The sequence below is a fragment of the Zea mays genome, chromosome 2 (genome assembly GCF_902167145.1).
Source record: "Zea mays cultivar B73 chromosome 2, Zm-B73-REFERENCE-NAM-5.0, whole genome shotgun sequence".
NCBI classification, from domain to species: Eukaryota; Viridiplantae; Streptophyta; class Magnoliopsida; order Poales; family Poaceae; genus Zea; species Zea mays.
In genome coordinates, this window is record NC_050097.1 from 107,441,094 (window position 1) to 107,448,631 (window position 7,538).

General features: G+C 43.6%; 1 non-coding gene across 1 annotated transcript; it reads right to left on the reverse strand.

Annotated features, from left to right (window-relative positions):
- Positions 1-6,474: 6,474 nt before the first annotated feature.
- On the reverse strand, positions 6,475-6,674 carry LOC111590954 (U2 spliceosomal RNA). Its single transcript, XR_004856745.1, has one exon. It is a non-coding gene; the product is annotated as a U2 spliceosomal RNA (small nuclear RNA).
- Positions 6,675-7,538: the final 864 nt, after the last annotated feature.

Below are 7,538 nucleotides of genomic sequence, written 5' to 3' on the forward strand. Positions count from 1 at the left end.
AATTATGATCTGAAGCTGAGAAAGTCGTTCCTAAGGGAGCGCAGTGTAAGTTTTCTGCTCAAAAGTCGTTCCTAACGGAATGTAGAGCCAAAAAAATACGATCCGAAGCAGCAAAAGTCGTTCCTAAGGGAGCGCAGCGTAAGTTTTCTGCTCAAAAGTCGTTCCTAAGGGAATGCAGAGCTAAATACCACCGAAATATAAGGTGAAGAAGCTCAAAAGTCGTTCCTAAGGGGATGCAGAGCTTAAATACCACCGAAATAGAAGGTGAAGAAGCTCAAAAGTCGTTCCTAAGGGGATGCAGAGCTTAAAGACTCAAAAGACGTTCCTAAGGGGATGTAGAGCTTAAAGACTCAAAAGACGTTCCTAAGGGGATGTAGAGTCTTGTGTATTTCAGTGCGGGCGCGCGTGTGTGTAACTTCGGCATCATCATCATTTCACATCATATCATCTTATCATTTCACATAAACATTACATCATATATCATATCGCTCAACGACACAAAAAATTGGATACGAAGTAAACCTTCGACAATACTTTGTTAAAGTGGAAATATGCTGAGGCATGAAGTTAACTTCGGGAAATACAATTTTATCAGACTTGCCATGGAAGGGGCTTCTTTCTTTACGAAGCATGAAAAGAAGGGAAGGTGTTTTTTCGCCGAAGGCTCAAAAACGGTATGTGCGTAAATTTCATGCATCGTAAAGAAATATATTACAGTAATTTACATGTCCCATTAATTTTTCCATACATCAAACATTACAAAACTATTATTACAATAAAGTCTATTCTTCACTAAGAATTTTTTCCGCGGCTTCATTCAATAGTTTATCAACGACTTCGTCGATAATGGAGTTAAGCAATGCTTATTATATCCAGCGCTTCCTTCATGTCCGGATCAGCCAGGGGGTTGTACGGCTCCGACAGCGGTGACAATTCAGCTATAATAGGTAAACTTTTAGTTAGAAGCCACAGAGTAAGTACCGAAGCTAAAATTCAAAAACAATACCTATGCGCCTTTCGTGTTCAGCTGCTTCTTCAACTCGCCTAGCTTCTTCTTGGGTGTCATGGGTGTCTTTTTCATTCTTTTTTATAATTTTGTTGGCCAATTCTCGGCCACCGTTCACCCAGACATCAGAATAAAACTTTCCGCCCACCAAAGTCGCTTCGGCTAAAGGGTCCTTTGTGTCGTATATGGAGAAGGCAGCTTTGGCCTGAGCTATAGCTGCAATTCCCCGAGCGCCGGAGAAAGCACAAATATCCCCCCGATTGCTCAGGATTTCCTCGAAAGCTTCATCTTCCTCGCTTATCCACTCAATGATGCCTTCGGGGTCACCTCGAATGAAGTTCTCCTCAAAGGAATAAGCACCTACTTTGGCAAAGCTGTTTTTCAAATTTTTCATGCAATCCAAGGATTTTTCGAAGCACCTTTCCTTGGACTCGCAAAGCTCCTCAATATTTTTCTCTAGCCTAGCTTGCGACCATTCACTAATTTCTTTACTGGCTTTTGCAACTGCATGATTTTCATTAGCCTCGGCGAGCTTTTTCCGAAGTTCTTCGACCTCGGCTTTTTGAGCTTTGGCCTGAGCATTGTATCTAGCTTCATCTTCTTTCACTTTACTCACCAATGAAATTAAAATCTTGTCTTTCTCCAAAGCTTCGTTTCTCAGCTCAATTACCTCTGAACGAAGGTTGTTGAGAGCTATTGTGCAGCTTTCATCTTCCACGTTCTTTTTTGCCCTCAAGGCATTGCTAAGAATTAAGCCCTGCAAGAAAAAGAAAGAATTAAGCGTAATAGTGTAATACTTCATTTCCAACTTTAAAGTTAATAGCTTCCGTACCTTTATACTGTTGTATGCGAGGCTATCCGCAAGGTCATCCGTCGGCATGGCGGCGAGGCCAATTTCGAGCTTCGGAAATCCCATACTCTTGGCTATCTCCCGGAAAACGGATATCTCTTTGTTGTCCGGGAGACAGTACAAGAAATCATCTTCGTCCGTGCCATTGAACACTAAGGCCCCCTTCAGATATTTTAGTTTCTGGGCGTAGTGTTTGGCTTCTAAGAGTTCTTCTTCGGATAATCTTTTCCCCAAAGCATGTCGAATAATGTAATCAACACCTACGGATGGGGCTTCGGGAGCAGGAGATTTAGCTTTTTCTGTCACGTCCTGCCCCGCTGCCATGCCGGTATCCGGAGTTTGTTGCTCAGCCTTATCCTCAAACACGACAGGCTTCGTTTCAATGGGCACTGAAGGCCCAGCTTCGGCTTCGGCCTGGGTTGTAGATTCGGCAACTTTCTTTGTAGGAGCAGGAGTCAAGACTTTTGTGGTCTCCATGACAGCGTCTAGCATGCTGGCCATTCTCCTTCTCTTGGGAGTTGTGGCGGGAGTCTTTGTCACCTTCGGCAATTATGCCTCTACCGGTGGGCTCAAATTTTTTGGCATCATCACTATTTTTTCCAATTCTGACTCTCTAGCCGCATCATCTTTGGCTTCGGCTAGCCCGACTATAGGCACCTTCGGTGCTATAGTCGATCCTTCAGCGCTCTGAGCGGCGGAAGCAACTTGTTTTGCTTCGGCAGCGGAGGAGGTCCCTTCACCAAATTCAGGCACTACGGCTGTTTCAATATATTGAGGCCGGTGGGTTAAAACCTTTATTTTCTTGCCCTTCGACACAACAGTGGTGGCCGAAGCGGCAGCTTTCCTCTTTTTTCCTTGCCTTCTCAAGGGATAGAAGTAATCAGGATATATGAAGCAAATTGCATCAAAAACCCTGTTCAATCTTTTCTTGCCCCGACCCCCGAAGGCTGAGGATAAGGCATCATCCTCGGCTCTGGTATATGTCCCAAGCAACTCGTCGCTAGTAGCCTCAATGCATTTCAACCAGTCATCATTTGGTTCGTCAAACCAGTCCCTGAATCTGAAGGTATATTTCAATCGAACTAGTCCACCTTCGCTGGATTCAACAGTAGTCTCCTTCGGCATCTCCCAGCTGTCCACAAGTGGCCATACTCTGTAGGCTATGTGCTCTTGAATTATGTCTCTTGTGCCAATGAAAGCATAGACATTGCTAAAAGCCTTCTGACACGCTTCGGCATCACTTTCAATAGCCACCTTCGGCCTTCGAAGGCCAAAGCGAGACCAGATGGGGCGCTGGATAATTTCCTTAATATCCTCCCTTTCAATCAGATTATTCTTATCATAAAACCATTCCTCCATCCATGCCCCGGGCCATCTTTTCCGGTATGTCAGAACCAGATAGCTTGCATTAGAGCGAGCAATGAATCCGTAACAACCGAAGTTGTTGTGATATTGCTCCTTGCTGGTGGCCTTCGTCTCGTACAAAAGTTCATGCTTACTGCAAAAACACTTCGCGCTCAGTTCTAACCCTTGGCTTCTTACAGCCCAAACGAATAAGCCCGTTATAATTATAGCTTCGGGAGTAAGTTGATGAAGAAAGATCTGAAATATCTTAAGTACTTCAACCAAAAATCTGCTTAATGGGAACCGAAGACCCGCCTTCAAAAAGCTTTTGTAAATAACCACCTCATTTTCTTCAGGAGCAGGGGCGGTGCTGTCTCCCCCAACCATCACAATAGACATGTCACAAAAGTATCTTCCCCTTATAGCGTCAACATGACTTTGCTTAATAGTCGATTTTCCGAAGATGGTATGGCTTGGTTGCCAGGGCCGGTCCTCAGAATCTTCATCTCCACTTTCTACATCAAAGTCATCATTGTCATCAAAATCTTCAGATAAATCTGCCATTATCTCCTTTGTGATTTTCTCTATATTTATTTTTGCCATGGATTCGTAGAACCCAACAATAAAAGGGTCCGCAACCTTCTTCTCCTCATACATCTTCTCCTCCTCGGATATCTTTTTCTCCACAGACATCTTCTTCTCTTCAGACATGGAACAAACACTTGTCTTTAAGATGAAGCTCGAAAATCAGGCGAGAACTGATAAGCAAGAGTTAAAAATATGAGAAAACAACGCAAGCAACAGAAATGGCGCATCAAATGTCGCCGCTGTGGGCTTCTATTTATACGCCTAGTGCATTGCAACTTGGCGGGCCCCATTTGTCATTGACTTTCGCTATTCTAGCGAAGGGAAGGTGTTTTTTCAGACCTTCGGCTTAAGGCCTTCGTTCACATCGCAGTCTGAATTTGTTGTTGCAACAACAAATTAACACTGCGAGGGGCTACTGTTGGGGGCCTTCATCTTCCGAAGGTCCTCAAAAACATGACTAACATGTTTTCCAAGTATAATATATTGTCACAGGAACCTTCGGCCTTGAGATGAAGGTGCACACGACATGAAAGGTGTGATCTAGGAGAAGGATGAACCAGTTCCGAAGCTACGGATGGAGAAGCTTCAGCTTAGCGGTGGAAAATGAAACCGACCTAAAGAGGAAAAGGCTATCTAGTCCTCGATAGATTACCCTTAGTCAATAATAAATGTCAAGGGCATGGATGTAATTTTATACAGGCTGCGTCCTATGCCTATAAATAGATGAACAGTAACACCGTACTGTTCACGCTGACTTGTATTCACTCGCACATCACACTTGGATTCTTACCTTCTGTCAAGCCGAAGGTACGAATGTAATTCAATATCGTTAAATGTTTATTCATGGTTATTTAATAAGAATACAAATAGTGTAATGATTTAAGATGATTATTTGTATTCTTTATATGTAATTTATGCTCCTGTTTTCTATTACATACTGAGATGATGAAGGTATGCCCTTGATGACCTTCGTCTGAAGATCATTATATCCTGAGGGAGATAATGTTTCGAAGGACGAAGACCCTTAACCATTAACATTTGTGTTGCCTTGTTCTTAACTCATAGCATTTGAGAACAAGTCCCCAACAATCTTTTCAACCATAACTATGATTTTAGTCGTTCTCGAACCCCTCATCTTGTAACATCGCGTAGAATATTGTTACGTTGTTTGTTCTCATGTTTGGTGTAATGTTATTTTTATGTACTCCTTGTCTATTTTTATGTATTGCTACGACTAGTGGTGAGGTCACGAGAATCAGAAGACCAACTTGGTACCTGGGAATCTTGAGTCTAAGGCAAGTTATGCCCTTGATCACTCCTCTTTACCTAATAATGTTCTCTGGTAATCACTATGACATGCTCAGATTAATTTGATGAGACCTAATAGGTTTCCCTAGCATTGTTTATCCCCCACCTTGCAAAATTGATGAACTATTGGGTAGATTTGCTATTGCTCTACTTGGTTTTGGGAATTAATGTTTTATTATGATCATGTTCCAATTATGTTGTTGTTTTAATTATTGTTCATGATAAGATCATCATATTAATTAGGACATGGAGAACCACCCAGGAAAATAGTGCTACCACAAGAGTGGAATGGGACACCTTTGGCCAAGTAATTAGGAAAGCTAGGGAGAGATTACCTTACCCAAAAGGGCAAGCGGGGAGGCATCGATGCAGAGTATAGAGAGATTCTCGGGTCGAACTGCTGCGATGGCAGTTCGGATGAGGGATTCATATGCTTCCTTAGTCTTGAAACCGTAGTGGGTATTCTCGAACTAGTGGAACTTTGGAAAGGCCTTGTAGTGCTACCCTGCCTTGCTTCCTTGGTAGAGGCGTATGGGGTCCATACAACCCCGTGGCAAATGGGTAACACGACTTGTGGGTAATGATGCGCAACCTCTACAGAGTGTAAAACTGATATATCAGTCGTGCTCACGGTCATGAGCGGCTCGAACACTCACATGATTAATTTATGGAATTAAACTTAATTGGTCATATGCATTGCGTTGTGGGTGTTATTATCAATTGTGATCTCTTATTTAATTGGGTTGGTATTTACTTATACTTAGTAACTGCTAATAAAACTTTGACCAACTTTAAAAGCAATGCTTAGCTCTAACCATCCTCTTTGGTAAGCCTTACACTTCACATGAGCCCCACTGTAAGTGAGCTCATGCACATTATTCCCCACATCTTGTAGCGATGAATGTATGTGAGCTCACCCTTGCAGTACTCACATCCTCCCAGGTCAAGAACATGTATCGCAGGATGAGGCGTATGATGGATGCTGTGATGAGATCGTGAGTGATCTAGGCTGTCGTCTCCGAGTCAACTTTGGTTGCTGGATCGTTGTCTTCGTATAATGTAATTATTTATCTATTTTGTATAGAACTCTGTTATATATTAATGACGTGACATTCATTTCTGTACCATGAGTCAGCATATGTGTGAGACTTGATCTTAGCACACATATGAGTCGCGTCCGGGTTTGGCCCCCTAAATCCGGGTGTGACACTTGCTTCTCATTCTCATGCTCAACCCGAAGATCCTGGACCTATAATTAAGCATAACTTATTTACTTCATATGTAGCCATGCACACGCAACCAATCAAGAACAAAAACATAGTTAAGAAATAAGTATATAAATACATAATCAGACATTAAAGCATCAAATGGTCTACATATATGGTTAATTTGGGAAAATGAATTGTGCTTTTATAGCAAACTAGTACAATGCCCGTGAGCTACGACAACATACAATCATATTTGATACCTATAAAAATAAATTTAATATCAAAGTGAGCATATGGTCCACATGTCAGATATTAAGCTGATAAGAATAAATATAATACTTTATCTTAGCCAAAAGGCCGAGAAAGGTATGAGTTGAAAAGAAGCTCGATCCCCTTTTTATAGCTTGCTCGGTCGCTCGTTCTCCATATGCTAGTGAGGTGCACTACGTCAAAAACGCTCAAAGGGGGTGTGATACTTGTTAAAAACACGAAACCAGTTTTTTACAGTGACATATTTTTTTAAAAAAGTGTCACTAACGACTGTGCACATGTGAGACCTATTGTAAAAACGCGTCACTAGCAAAATATGGTAATAACCCAGTGACATCTTTTATTTTATGTGGCTCTACTATTGTCGGCGTTTCGACCCTGGGGGGTCCCTGAACCGACGAGTAAATTGTCACTGCGTGTCCCAGCCCAGATGGGTCGGCGCGAGACGGAACACAAGGGGGGAAAACAGTAAGTGGAAACCGTGGCCTTCGTGTTGTCCTGCGCCCAGGGCGGATGCGCTTGCAGTAGGGGGTTACAAGCGTTCGCGTGGGAGAGAGAGAGAGAGCGAGGGCCTCGTGCGCCAGCCCGTCCTCCCGCGTGGCCACCTTCTCGTACGAGGGCCCTGGACCTTCCTTTTATAGACGTAAGGAGAGGGCCCAGGTGTACAATGGGGGGTGTAGCAATGTGCTAACGTGTCTAGCAGAGAGGAGCCAGAGCCCTAAGTACATGCCGTCGTGGCTGTCGGAGAGGTTTTGGCGCCCTGTTCATGTGATGTCGTGGCCGTCGGAGGAGCGCTTGAGTCCTGTGGAAGTACAGCTGTCGGGGCTGTCGGATCCTTGCTGACGTCTCCTTGCTTCCGTAAGGGGCTGAGAGCCGCCGTCGTCATGGAGCACACGGGGTGCCATCATTACTTGTTTACCAGGGCGAACCAGATGGGACGCCGGTCTTGTTCCCCGTAGCCTGA